Genomic DNA, 15,594 nt, shown 5'->3' with positions numbered 1-15,594 from the left:
CCTTGTCTGATGTGTCAATCATGACGATTTATTGATAGTTTACAGATACGGGAGTTTGAATTCTCACCAATTTCCCAAGCGATCTCTGAATTTAAATTGCGACAAAAAGGTATCTTATTCACGAACTCTACAATTTTCGCTGAGTCAAATTGAATGGTTTTACAGTTCTTAAAAGTTCAAAGCAATACATTAGGTTTTTTTTATACATTTTTATATTCTATTAGAAATATAAAGATGTAAAAACGTTATTTGAAAAAAAAAACCTTGCCGAAATATTTTTTTTATTAAAAACATCGCGTAAAGAAAGTTTTGATATGCATTTTTATTTGTATCTTTAATTAATCAAAAATATAACTCTAGTAGCAATAAAAAATAAGTCTTATTTTCTAGATTATTAATTTTCTTCCCGTACGTTTATGAGAAACTTTTTAACAGGAATGACGTTATATTTGTTCTACTGCCCCTATTTCATGGTCGTAAAAGGTGACTAAATCTAGGATCATACCGTTCCTTTCTTTCTAACTTGCTTTGTTCTCCCTAATGTTTCCATTGACGCTTTTGCCCTTCGATTGACCTATCGCCCACGTAAGGAAGGTTCTGGGTTTCTATACCCGTGGCCGAGGCAAATCAGTCTATAAAGGCAGTTTTTCTCCTCCTGCTTAGCGCTCAGCATTAATAAGGTGGGACGACTGGTTCGCTGATTGTCAGTATAATGTGACCGGGTGGGGTGTGTTGCTTGGTGTCTTCGGCAACACTGTACAAGAAGACACAACACGAATATACATTGTAATGCACCTCAAACTTCCCACACGCAGGACACCATATACCTCGGAGACTGTTCTGAAACGACGTTATTAATAGGACGTTAATTAGTCAAACAAACAAACTAAAAGTACAACACGATATAGATATTTCGTGAACATGACGTGTTAAGAAACACCATCTGAAGCTTCGGCTAACAAAATTAAATCCATTTCTACAGCAGGTCGGATAGAAATATATAAGTAGTGTTATTCAACTCCTGTGTCACTTCTATTTCGAATCTATCCTCTCCGCACTCGAAATAGCAGACTCGTGTCGCGACAAATCTGTCTATCAGCGACAGCTCTGCCTATCCGTGTAGACAGATTGCCACCTTGATGCGCATCAGACGTGGGACCTATAGCTTACTGACACATTACTGGAGCCTTGTCAGTAGTTACAGACACTGACATTAACACCGTAACGTACAGGTGATAAATACACATTTATCTCTGGAGCAGTGGTAGGATACTGATACAATAACGATTTGTCTTAGTTGATGTTTGTTGTTTCCCTATTATTTCACCCGTGGTGACATTCACTTCAATAACAAATCATAGTAATGACTCTGCATCCTGATTTTGATGATTATGATTACAATTACAATATGTTTATTATGACAAATTGATTAATCTCCTGACGTTTGAATAGTGTTTCGCTTTGATATATTTTGTACAAAGCCATATATATATATAAGCTTTTATGTTGTAATGAACATCAATGCTATTACTAACAGCCTTCAGTCTTTATTACGTCTTAAATCGATCGATATTCTGTATTTTAATACGCATCTTCTTGATTTTGTTTTTATGAGCGATATCTCATATTTTTTTTTTATTTTAAGAAATATAAGTATACGTTATATTATGACGTTGCATTTTATCTAGAATTTTACTCATATTTGGACAGATAGTGTAGTCTTTTCTGGCTATTTCATTTTTTGCTTACAAAAGTATCGCAGTACACATTATTGATATCAACATGTTATGGTGTAAATTTATAAATACTTTTTTTAAGATTTATAAATATCTTTTGACGTCCAATTTCATGTTAATCCAGATTTAAGGCAATATTGCACGGAAATTTTTCTATCAAAGCCTTTTTCCGTCAATCTCTATTTATGGTTACAGTGTTATATTCCTCGGCACGGGTTTCAGGCTATCGTAGGCGTACGAACAGAGGTCATCGGCCTAACCAGACCTGACGAATCTATTACAGTAGAATTGACGGCTTATGTCAGTATTAATACTTTTATTCTTTAATACTTATATTCCTTATTCCATACATATGACAGATGATGCGACGAATGTTACGTTTTAAGCATAATACAATTTTAGCTTACATCGTAATATCTGCGTGGTGATTATGCAAAAAGTGTTGGTTAAATATTGAACGTATCGATGTTAGGACTGCCGTATATGTTTGTTACAGTTAAATTATTTATAACAACACTAGGATCGAGACTAATATTTATCACTAAATCCACCTGATATCTAGTGATTTTACCCGTGTAATATTTTTGCGTATGTCACTAGTGTAATATGACCTGGAGCGATTTTCATCGACTGGAAATGCATTGTGACGTCAGACAGAAATGATAAAATGACGTTGCTGGAGTTTTGACGTGAAATTCAATGTTAAAAAAGTATTTGTAGTAATATGATAAAACGTATATATTTTTTTTTGTTTCTTTCATATGAAATTTTATGAAACTCGTCTCGAAGTTTTCGTTTTAGCTCGACAAGGCTCGCAAAAATAAAAACTTCTTCGACTCGTTTCATAAATTCTCATATGACATGAACATTCATGTAAGATCATATGTATATGTATATTTGACAACATCACTGAAATGTGAACAGACGAGGTTGCTTAAATGCAAGTCGAATTTTATACATTATGTTGTTCAAGAAAAAAATAAATATCAACGTAGATTTCCCTCACTGACGACAATGTGGTATTATTATCATTATCTCCATTTTCTCCAAGTTCAAAGATTACATAAAGAATAGCTATCAGAATAAAAACATCAAGTAAACAGTGAGTCAATTACAAAACAGGTACATGTACAAGCAGTAACAATTAAATCGTAACACTAAATATCATATATTTACCTTGATGAAGTAAGATGGGTATCAATTTTTACTAAGTAAGCTAATGACGTATTTTCCAAAAGGGATTTACTGATGATAAAATGAGAATCTAATGTAATTATTTTCAAAGTTACAAAATAAAACAACGTTTAATTTACCTATTTCAAACTCATTGTTTACAAATCATCTGGAAAAATAATATCGATGTTTGTGATAACCACGTCTATATATGATAACGGCAGTACGCGGGTAATAAAGCGATACCATGTATCTCTTATTTATGTCCAGTTACGACCATTAATCACGTTTACATTGACTTTGGGGAATGCTTACGCAAGCGGTAGTCCTATTTCCTTCATATTATTAAATAGCGCTGTACGGTATTCAGCAGTTCAGGGAAATCGCAGATAAAAACATTGAAATGTTTCCGAAGCGACAACAGAAACAGTTCGGTTATATACTTTTGTTGATTCCAAACAGTTTTCCTCACGAATAAAAATACTATTGTATATATTTATTGAATGTGTTTAATCCAACGGTTTACGAGATTAAAGGGAAACATACAGTAAATGGTGACTATGTCTTAGCAGTAATTTCATTGTAGCGCTTTTCGCGGTAGCTTTGTTGCGCTAAGTTTATTTTTTCGTATTTGATTCATAAAGCTATTACTGTATAGTTACTAATATTCGTGTGATTTGTTTTCGGTAAATTCCATTGATTTTTAGATTTAAAACCTCCCGATATTATTTCAAAACCCTGGTTTTATACATCACATCGTATCAAGTGAATGACACATTCAAAATCTACAAAGGTGATTCACGAAAATAAACAACCGCGAATATATTGCGAACAGTAAGTCGCGAAATTTTACATCCGCGAGCTTTAACAGCTATACAGTACGGTGAAAGCTGAATTCGCTAAACTGACCAGTATTATGATTGTTTACAAAAATATGTTTAAATAATAAAGTTGTATTTTTTGTAGTTTTCACAATCACAAATTGTCATAAAACATACAGTGTGTGAATATTGAGGCTTATATATGATGGTTCAGATCCATGAAAGCACCAATATACTATTGGGATAGTGGTAAATATCGTATAAAATGTCACATGTTTTGAAAGAAGTGCCATAGTCAATGCCTTTTTCAAACTTTCGGGTAATATCGGAAAACCGAGTTGCATCACGTGACCGACATCAATGATACCCGTAGAGTTCGGATCCTCCCGAGCTGTATCACGAGGGCAATATCGGCAATACACTTGCAAATCGGAATAGATCGGAGCATTTCGGATACGTCCGAGCTATTTCAAACGAGTACACGTTAAAAATCAATATTTTAATTTAATAGTTAAATAACTTTACAAAGGTCGATAGATATCGGAAGTTTAAAATTTAAAGAGGCAGAGAAAAATATGTAGAACAACTTTATTTTTTTTTCTATGCCAAAATTACAACTAGTCACAGACCATACAACTTTAACGAATCAGTGGTATAGTTTTAGTATAAAGTGTTAGTAATATAAGAGGGAACTGTTGGATCTCAAAATGTGTTCAAATGTGTAATTTCTTAAGAGGGACAAAGATGTTCTCTCTGAAATGTGCAAAGTTTTTTAAATGTGTGTTTTCGAATTTTTTACAGACAGGAATCCATGCACAATTGATTCAAGATGTTACTTATTGTGTAATTGAAACGTCCCAAGTTTTTAAATGACACTGTTTTCGAAACACATTTAACCTGGTTACAGACAGTTTGCATCCATTGAAAATGTAAAGCCGACAATAATCTATAATATCTTTCAAGCTGATAAAATGATAAATCAGTTAATACAAAAAAAATCATAATCAATGCATGTAGAAATGTGTAGCATGTATAAGCTGTAGCATGTAAAAGCATGTAAAAGCTGTAAGAAATGTGTACGTCGAAATTTCGGATATTGTTTCGCTATGTTTGGCTTTACAAGGGGCACATACTTAAATAATAGCGAAAACTGTATTGATAATATAGCCGAACAAATCACCCTAATGTGTTTTTTTTAATGTTATGTCATAAATTAAGCTCGTTCGATACTTTTACCATAACCAATATCCTTAAACCTCACATTACGTTATACATTATAGGAAGTAATAGCAAAACAAGGATAAAAAACCGTCTGCTCCAGTTTCATAACAAGGACATAAGTATATCGACATATCATCAATATAATAGCAATGAGTTTCAATTGCTGTTCACTAAGGGAGTGGTTCTTGTCCAGACGTAAATATTGCATATTTGGTACAGAAACTTCCTTTGATAGTGCACTAAAACGCTCAATCTTGAAGATCATATTCCAAGCTGTCCTTGTCAGTCTACGAGTATAATTGCAGTGAATTAACCGAGATTTATTATTTGTGTACGCCTACAAGACTGCTCTCAAAATACTTGAAGAAAAATTAATGACAATTACCATGGCGATAACATTGATCCTGTGATTTATAAATATATATATTGTGGAATATTGTTTTATTTTCAGTAATTATATACAACGTTATCAGGTTTTTTTCCGAAAAAGCAAAAGCAAATTGTATATACGTCAACTAAATGTACAATTACACGATATGAGTGTTCTTTACTCGATAGTATAATGGCAGCATGCAGAAAACATTACAAACGTCATATTATTTTGAAATACATTATATTCGTATCATATTTCTATACAAACTAGCTAGAAAAACAGAAATTGTAATATATATATCACAGAAAGTGTGTATCCTTTCATTATTTTTTTTCAATTTTAAGGGGATAAACAAAAATGTGTTTACAATCTGTGAGTCAGTGAATCCTCCCCCCCCAATAACATCTAACGTAACAGTGATAACCATACTTACTGATAATTAATATTTCAGACTACATTTTTATTGACAAAATACGATTCTCATAATTCAAAAAATATTTTCCATATTTAATAGCAACGTCTATATTGTGATGTCGTGATAATGATGTTTTCCACACAGTTTTGGTAAAAAAAAAATAATCGGCCAATCAGAAATTCAGATTTAGTGTGAAATTATCATGTGCCACTAAATTCATATTGCGACGTAACATTCGTCCATTTATATGTTTGCTAAGCTCAGAGCACTGCATAACTGTTGCATCATTTCAAATGCATAAAGTTGTGTATTCTAACAACCGTCCAAAAATGACTTTGCTTATATCGTTAACATTCTTTTAATAACTTACGTTTACTACCGCTACTTATAAGAAAGTACGAAATGTGTCACATTATACCTATCAATGATTTATACACAGTTTGATAATTTATGTTTAAAGCTAGTGTCATTCCAGGACGGGCTTCACTTTATACATTGCGTGAATCATGCCATCGACAAGTATGTAGTAATATCCCACTGGAACATACAAAGACTCCGAACAACACAGCTCACCCGATCATACTTTGTCACCATTTCGATTGGTCGTCCCTCCCCATGTATGCCGTGTATGTTTGTGTTGAACAGGGAACGGAACCAGAACCTTTCTCAGAGTGTAAAGCTTAAATTATATCTATAGTCGATTTTTATATCGTACAATGAAGATACAAGATGGAAAAGTACACGCCATACTCCATACAAAATGAAGCAAACAGGGCCGCGGTTCAGATCTACATTATTGAATAGTCGAAACAAGTTAAATGTAGAAGATATCGGGGGTTTGAAATATAAATGAATATAAATAACTAAGATACTTTTATCATGATCGCCTCCCGGACGTGTGACATTTAGGAACGATTTTATTGTAATCCACACACAGGTGCGATTTCTGAATGAAACATACGGGATATTTTGATTAGCGATGTGAAAAAAAAACAAATTAAAAACATCGAAACAAATACAATCGTATTATATGTCAGTAGCACAATCGATTTTAAGAAGTGTGTCATGGATATACATATGATTATTATAAATACTTGGATGAATGATTTTAATCAGGTAACGTTTGATAATTTATCTTGGTTACTGAAACTTCCATGTGGTCTGCGTTTCCTGACAATCGATCATAAGGTTGGGCCCATAGTAATTGAACTCCAACTTCTGGCAGTTCTTAGTGTAACAGTGTATCGATATTGTGGAGGACAAACACTGTAGAGAGATTATGTTAAGTTTGGATGTTGGTCCGAGTAGATTACACGGGGATCAAACGTATTTACCGGAGTCAATCATGGTATACATATGTATGAGTTGTTGTCAATAACAAAAGGCGCGGAAAATAAAGGAGGAGGCAACAAAGGAGAACAGTTGCTGGTCAATACGTACATTGTATTTATGTAACATATTGCACGACTTCAAGTGTACGTGTGACTTTATAAAGAATGCATTAATAATGTTTAATGAATATTTGCAATATATACCTAAAATGAATATGCGTAATATCTATTAATATATGTACGTATTTTTATTTCGCTTGTAACAGTCTTTCATTAGCCAAATTCATTTGTTTATCAAGAGAAAGACCGAAAAATCAAGCACATATCTGGACGACATCATATTTCAACGCCAAGTTCACTAGTCATATTTTTTGTATTAAACAAGTATATAATGGTCAGTGTTATGTGACCGGAAAGGGTGTGGTCAGAGTCTATATGTAAAGGACAGAAAACCACACAAGACAAAGACACACAGCACATTGCTCACAGTCCGTAAATGACGTTTAGTGATGTCATGCCTTATTCTGTATTTGCATATTACAGCGTTGTCTGCCCTTGCGGGTAGGTAGTTATTGTTACGTCGTGCATTTGCGAGCATAATGCCATAGTTTTCGGGGGATAACGACGTGAATTGTGTTCACAAAACAATGACGTAATAAATGATACTTACCCGCAAGGGAGATAACTCTGTAATATGAAAAGACGGAATAAAATAGCCTACCAGCAAATCATTCACATATAGACTAAAATATTATCCCGCCCAAACCTCACTAAACATTAAATATATGGTAAAATGATTGTATATGTAGATTTATACTTAAAATAAAAACTGTATATTTGCTTATAGCACAACTAAAGAGCACAAATCGTCGCCATGCTGTGGATGTTAAAGGCCAGCTGATTATCATCAAAGTTAATATTAATCAATTTAGTTAACTTCCCAGGAACAATAATTATAAATGTTTGAGGTTTGATACAATTTTCCTGTCATCGTTTTTTAAAGTGTCTAGTGAAAGAAATAATTGTCACATAATTATATGGACAGCAGACAGTATTTGCCGTTCCCGACATTCCTTTTCATGGTGGCATTGTAATTTATCAATGTAAAACAAAACGCCAGTAAAAGTCAGTTAGTTTGACATTTATATATACTAGTTTAAAATTAATTTTATTTCCACTATATTCTAATGTGCAAAAGAATTCAATTTTATAGAATGAATATTTACATGCGTCTTTCACATACAAAGTCTCTATGCGGGGATTGTCTTGTTCTTAATCTGTGTTTCCGATTCATTTAATCATGTTTTGCATATCGTAGAAACCCCTTTATCTGAGGTTGGCCATCACCGCCAATAGAAAATACTACAAGAACCAAATGTTACTGTGGTGTTTGATGACTGTTTATTGTGTTATATTTCTATTCGATGATCCCTTTTCACCTCTATTTAACACTTTAAATGTGTTTTCCTAACATGTCCCATTAGTGATCTTGGTAATGGCACGTTTGTTTTCGTTTAATGAGAAAGAAATTAGAAAAAAAAAAAATATTACACAACTCTGTTATATTAAACGTGCTTAAAGTCTTTCTTGTGTGACACCATTACATTATCGCTTAAGAATTGACAATTCATGCTGATTAAAACCATGCCAAACTTTATTTCTCCTTTGACGTGGTATAAAATATACGTATGGTTGTGATGTAAGGTTGGATTTCCAGTCTATTGGGATACATAAAGAGAAATATCAAGAGTAGTGGGCACATTTTTTTTAATGTCATCATAAAATCATCATATTTTCGTAAGCAATTTTCATTGATCTTCTGTCTCGATAGAAAGCGCATGTTTTTTTGTTGTGTTTTTTTTAAAACAATATTTAATGATCGAAAATTTGATCTTTTATTTTTCATGCATACACATAACGTTTATAATTCACGATTTAGGCTAATGGTGTTTTTTATTTGATTCTCCAAATACGCATAGAAAGTCAAGATACAATAGATACACAACAGGTTAACTCCAACCCATATTAAGTCACTATGTATTAAAACTTTCATTTCTGGCGATTTAATAGGACACATCCATGTAAAAGAAACAAACAGAATGATAATTATTGTTAGGATGTTTGAATTTACAACCTTTCAACAACAGAAGCCTTTATAATATAAGCTTGAATATTAAATAAAAGTACAAAACTGTAATCTTGCTAAAATATATAATTAATTTCATTTCACTTTTGTTCATTTTCTGATTTAGGGTACGGTGCAATTTACAAGGTTTAGAGAGTTGCATCTGCTTCAAACATTATCGACTGTTATCAATGTATAGTTTTTGTTGTGACTCTGGCAGCAGATCGTCCATCAGTCAGCCAGTGTAACTAAAAATCGTGTTTATCACGGAGGGGACGAAATGTTTCCGCCGGATCAACAAAACAAATGACATGTTAGACAAACCACCATGATGGATGGCCTGTTGTACTGTGTGGGTTGATGCCTAAAGCAGCAGTTACAGTGATAACATTAGTTACTTACCCCTGTCTGGTTATCCACTTACGAAGATAAAAAGTCAGCTTTGTAAACGTCCGGAAACCGAAAATAAACCTTAAGCTTTCCAAGGAACGGGAAATTAATCCTTCCGCACAGGAATATGGTCTGGAGATAGAAATGGTACTCACATAGATTTACACTAAATCCCACATAGATGGCCGAATTCTTTATCCATTAGGAATAACATAGATATCCAAATGGAAACGTCTTGATAAACAACGTTAATCCCTTGTCGACGAGGTGTCCTAGAAGTATCTTCTTGTTAAATAACTTCAATCACTTTGAAACCAGCATCATGCAGGATCAAATTGATCTGTGTATCAATATTTGTTTTCAATCTGGAAAAAAATCACAAAAACATGTGTTACTGTTGAATTCAAAACAATAGCAAAGCGTGCAAAGAGGTCAATTTTGTAAGAAGTATAGGCCAACTACATGACCAGTCGGACACGTGACGTGTAACATATCCATCTAATCCTACTAGGATATTGGGAGATTTAGTCCGCGATTGGTCTCATAGATACTCGTTTATACGACAGCGCTAGGCTAACCGTTCACTATTCCATGAGCGTGTTTTGACGCTGGCGGACAAGATTTCCTCTTGACAGCAGTCGATACGCTGTATGTCTCTAATGTAGAATGTTTCCCAATTATCAATAACTCAAATTTCCTTAGCTGTTAGCAGTTCCACATATTATATATATTGGCCATGTAAAACAAATTTGGTAGGTTCCCTATTCGAGTTGTTTAACTGATAATAAAATACTAGCCTTCTAACATGTAACAAACCTAGTTCATGTGGCATTGGCAAAGTGTTGGACATGATTCAAACAAGTACAGTGTCCGCGTAACAAAATGAATATAAAATTGGCAAAGGTTTTTATTACAACAAATAATAACAAAACGAACATACTTCTGTCTCCAATAAAAGTGCACGCATTTTACACGTACAACCGCAAAAGTAAGGGAGATATCCTAGAATAGCCCTCGTTGTTGAGATGGCGGTAATCCATTTCAAACAACCAACTAGTAGTGAATTATAATATAATATAAATAAATAAATGGTGACGTTTATACATGTAACGACGCCAATGATTTGCTTAAGCGAAATGAATTAGTGATTTATATAAGACAACCCTAGAAATACAAATTGTATAACCGTAAGGAATGAAGGAATTAAGGTAAGATATAAACATAACTGTTTGACATATTATACAGTAAACTTACGTATATTGGTCACGAAAAATTAAAATTAATCTTGAAACAATATAAACATTCAAAGCTATCGTAGGGTTATGTTACCAAAAGCGTCAGATCGTGACCACGAAACAGACATTTACAAACAAGTGTCATTTATGTAACCGTTAAATAGATTTCGAAGTCACGTTAAATATCGTTAGTCTAGTCTCGTGTTGGATTCCGATCTGCTATTTATATGGGCGCTTTCTATTCGTATAATACGCCTGTTAACCATAAAAATCGCGAAATTCTCAATCACAATAAAATATCTTGCTGGAGATTCCAATCCTGTAATTTGACAATCGATGATATAATTACTTGACATTGCGTTTGTGTCACAGTGAGAATTGTAATCGAAAACTTAGAATCAACAGCATAAATTGTCGACAACACATATGATTCGTATTGACAAATACAATGAACGCTATGTGTTTTCGAACTTAACAATGTGATTTCTCAAAATTAAATTAGTAGGAGAAGCTTAATAATAAACTTATTACCGATACTTAAGTTGTTATTTGTAATTGCGTCATGAAATTAACAATAATACTAAAACAAACTTGGTCCTCGTTCGTAACTACATGTCAATCCGTCGTACAAACCTGAGCATTATTCACGCTAATTGCGAAATTATTTGTCATTGCAGCGCACTTGCCATTCATTTCACCTTGGTTTCCGTGTGTATGTCAATAATCCACAGTTCACCGCCGAATAATGCTATATATATCTATTAGCACAAGATTATATTAAATAGTATTTTCCTTCAGTAACAAAAGTTACGTAGTTTACACTATTACAATAATTGAAAAGTTTGAGCTTATATTACTTCAGAACAAAAGTATTTAAAATATATTATTACATCCCGAACAAAAATCTATGATACTATGCCATACATAATTTTATGTGAAATGAGGTGTTGAATACGCAGACAACAAATGAAAAACAATTCATTTTATAAGTATTTTTTTGTGCATTAGACATATATAAATATGCACCAGTAAACATCAACTGGTATCCAATATTGTTGATGATCAAAATTTATTTTCTAGCGAATATGTGTTAAATATATTAAACGTGTTACTGCGGCAAAATATGTCAAAACAAATTAAATTAATATTAGTAAAAATAGACGACCATTTTGTCAAGTTTTAGAGAGGAGTCGGAATGTGTCTCTTCAGACGTTTGGGCGTATCTAACGCATTATAATGTGGAGATCGTGTAAACTGCATCAGATACCTACCTCAACTGTCATCAAGAAACCGTCGATATTTTCAAACAGTTTCTGTTCTACTGTTTGTGTAGTGTTCAAAACTGAAAATACTTGACAATGTTGATAAATGACCCTGTTTCGAAAACAACGTGTTTAATCTGCATATTGGTCGTTGACCCTTGTATACTGAGAAAAGAGTCACACCGAATGTTAGATTCACTGGGTGGTGCTTCTCCTTGTATAGATGGAGTATGGGGACGAATGTCCGAATGTCCAGTGGCGCTAGCATTGACGCTATTATATCAGTAGAGTTGTCCTTAGGACATATTCACACGTGTTCTGTATAAGACGAGGATTAGATGTCAAACAACAAGTACTATCAGTACACCAGACGTGCCGGGAATGCAATGACAGATAGAGGGTCTGTGAAGACAGATTTCCTGTGGAACACCCACAACTTCTATATCGGGAATTGTCTCTCAGAAACCAATTACTACCCTCTGAGGATTGCATTGTCGAATACAATATACAACGCAGGTGTCATATTTACTTACTCTGTCGATCGCGTAACGTTGCCCCAGCAATATTTTTTATACATTTACAATATAAATCATTAATATATTGACGAGATGTCAGGAACTGGACATATCGGACCAAAGAAACCATCACCAGTCTTATATAATAACATTTTGACCAAATCGTTTGTCACAGCCTGACATACATTGAAATTTGATATTTAGATCACTTTGCGAGACTTGACATCGGACATCTTTATAGCATGCGTTATAGTCGACTTTGATCGAGATTCTAGCGGTTTATAGGACGATGAATCCTTATAAATATAATTCATGTTTGGAAAATGATGCCTTAATTCCTTACGGATACGTAATAGTACTGTGATCTACATGTATTATAAAGACATTAAGGTAGGTCCATATTTTGAAAACCGCGCCAGTTCATATGACGCGAAACCGGAAGCTGTCGAAGTTGTTTTGAATTCCAGAATGGTTTCCGATACGCTACGACATTCAACTTGGAAATTTTCCCAATAGGTAAAAGTTGTTTACATATAAAATTGAATGTTTAAAATCATTAAATAAATCCAATAAAACCATTTAGTGAATATTACGATGCTATCTCTGAGGTTTTTGCGGGCCCTGTCGTTTACGGGGATGTATTTTCAAACACTGGATATGACGTTCGTCGCTATAAATGATAACAGGGGACCCGTCCGGACCGAAATTCCGGATTTCTTAAAAAAAATCGCCTGCGGATTTCATGAAAACTCAAAATTTGGAGAAAATCATAAAAATAAACAGAAGTAAACCAGATACAATATCACAAAAACGTATGAACTGATGTTGAATGTTTTTTTTTTTTTTTTTTTTTTTTTTTTTTTTTTTGGCATGATTTTCAAAAAATAGTCAAATATGACCCATCTTAGCCCTGGATGAAATGGGTTAGGGTTGTGATTTACAAACAAACAGTTTGCACATTTGCTACGCGGATTCACACAGTTTACAAACAAAATTTCTTTCATACCCCGATGAAATTAAAAAGTAGTGACTTCATTGCTTAATTACAGACAAAAACTTACTTCTTCTTAACGAGACTGTGAGTAAGCAGCGTTCTCTGTTGTTTGTGTTAATTGCAAATTCGGAGAGTGTTATTAAAAACCATTGCACTAAATTTTTCAACAAACATATTCAATCCTTATTTTGGATAAAGGAGACGCATTCTCCTCCATTTGTTTACCTGAACATGATTCCTAGCATCAGTCCCTGAGGCGTCATGGATTCTTTACATAATTAACATTATTATGTTTAATCCAAGAAGCATGCTATTCTTGTAATGGTCTGCACACACTATTAGTCAGATCTCACCATTACCATTGCTGCTATATTTTTCATTATCAAGCAAAAAACAAGATTTCGTTAATTTACTTTGAAGTTTTAAATGTAAAAAATAATACGATTTTCGTGTTGAAATAATAGGTCAAATCAAGTTTCAATTATCCTTGTGCGCTTTTCTCTTTTAATCACAAGACACGTGCCACAATTTTTGTCACGCGAAAACCCATGTAATGTGTGACACCTTGCACGTCCATTTACTGACAAACAAATAACTTGGTGCGTGATCTGGGACGTTAGATACAAATAGTAATTTCTGTAGTTCATGATATTATATTTGAATTCTTAGTATAACTATATTTGTAAAATATTGATCTCAATACATATAGTTAGCACCATAGTTTTTTCAACTTCACGATGTCTACAAAAACACAACCAGAACAGGGAAAACCTGTCGATATTATTTCAGATCTCACTAATTATACATATAAAACACGTTCTTAATACAAGACACGCCAAACTCCCTACAACAATTCTTTGATAAACTATCACAGACACGAATGAAGATTATTTATCAGATGTGACATGGTAGGGCAAAACCGATCTGGTCAGGGTCATAGATTATCTTTGACCGAGTGCAAGATTGACATGGAGATAAAATATTTTACATACTAGCTTCAGATGTAACAGACTGTCATTGTTGTATGTAAATATAAGATATTTTACATACTAACTTGGGATGTAATCCTGACCAGACTGTCATTATTATATGCATATACAAGATATAATTCATTTTATACCACAATACGCCGTGTTATTCAACTGTCAGGCCATTGTATAAATGTGCTGGGCATTTGATAATTATATTGATATTCAACTAGCGGAATAAAACCTTCCGGTTTATTGATTGGTCGAGATTTTTACTACGTCATCAATTATCGAATGGCGTCATGTTGATGTACTCTGATTGCTGCTTGCAGAACAAACCGCTGTTAAAACCGAATGTGTGACGGCGTCGAAATCTCTCCTGTCTCCCATCTAACACACCTAGGCCGTACTCTAACTTAGTTACAATAGGCTGATGATTATTTGGCGGGAATTTAATGTCCCTTTGCCGTAAATATGTCCAAATGTAGTTCGGCAATGATTATGTCATTGTTTAAGTACCAATAGAAATTTCACATCAAAAAGACATTCGGTAATTAGGAATGCATGGAATGGTTGTTCATAATTAAAAGGATTGGTTATGAATACATTATTTAAGCAATTAAGATTTTTGAATATTAATGAGTGCCTATTTGCTGATGATGATATCCCTACACCTTATTTGCATATGTCGGCAAATGACGTTATCTTGTTCTGGCCTTCATGTAGATGATTTAATTGTGATAGATACAGGTCAGACAACCCGGGGTTATTAGATATGGAATTTATTACACTCTTAATCTATTGTAAAAACTTTTAAAAATATCTCACTCGTGTGTAATAAAATCCATCATATCCAGCAACCACGCGTTGTGTGACCTCTATCTAATAAACCAAGCCTATGTATAAGCGTGATATTTATACTCTGATATATTTCCATCTCTGTAGTCCTACACGAAGTTTCTCATGTAAGATACATTACGTAATGATAATTTACGTTGTACTTTGCCAAGGTGAAATAGCCAATAAATTCAGAGG

The 15,594-nt window shown here is 33.6% G+C and overlaps 1 long non-coding RNA gene across 1 annotated transcript in view; it reads right to left on the bottom strand.

The window, feature by feature from the left end:
* Positions 1–9,439: 9,439 nt before the first annotated feature.
* Positions 9,440–15,594, bottom strand: part of LOC138306247 (uncharacterized) — a 144,123-nt gene continuing 137,968 nt past the window's right edge. The window contains exon 3 of the long non-coding RNA XR_011205816.1: positions 9,440–9,950. This is a non-coding gene — a long non-coding RNA (uncharacterized lncRNA). The remainder of the gene's footprint in view (positions 9,951–15,594) is intronic.

This window comes from Argopecten irradians, chromosome 13 (genome assembly GCF_041381155.1).
Source record: "Argopecten irradians isolate NY chromosome 13, Ai_NY, whole genome shotgun sequence".
Taxonomy (NCBI): domain Eukaryota; kingdom Metazoa; phylum Mollusca; class Bivalvia; order Pectinida; family Pectinidae; genus Argopecten; species Argopecten irradians.
The sequence above is the reverse complement of the archived record's forward strand: the minus strand, read 5'-3'. Positions and strand labels throughout refer to the sequence as shown.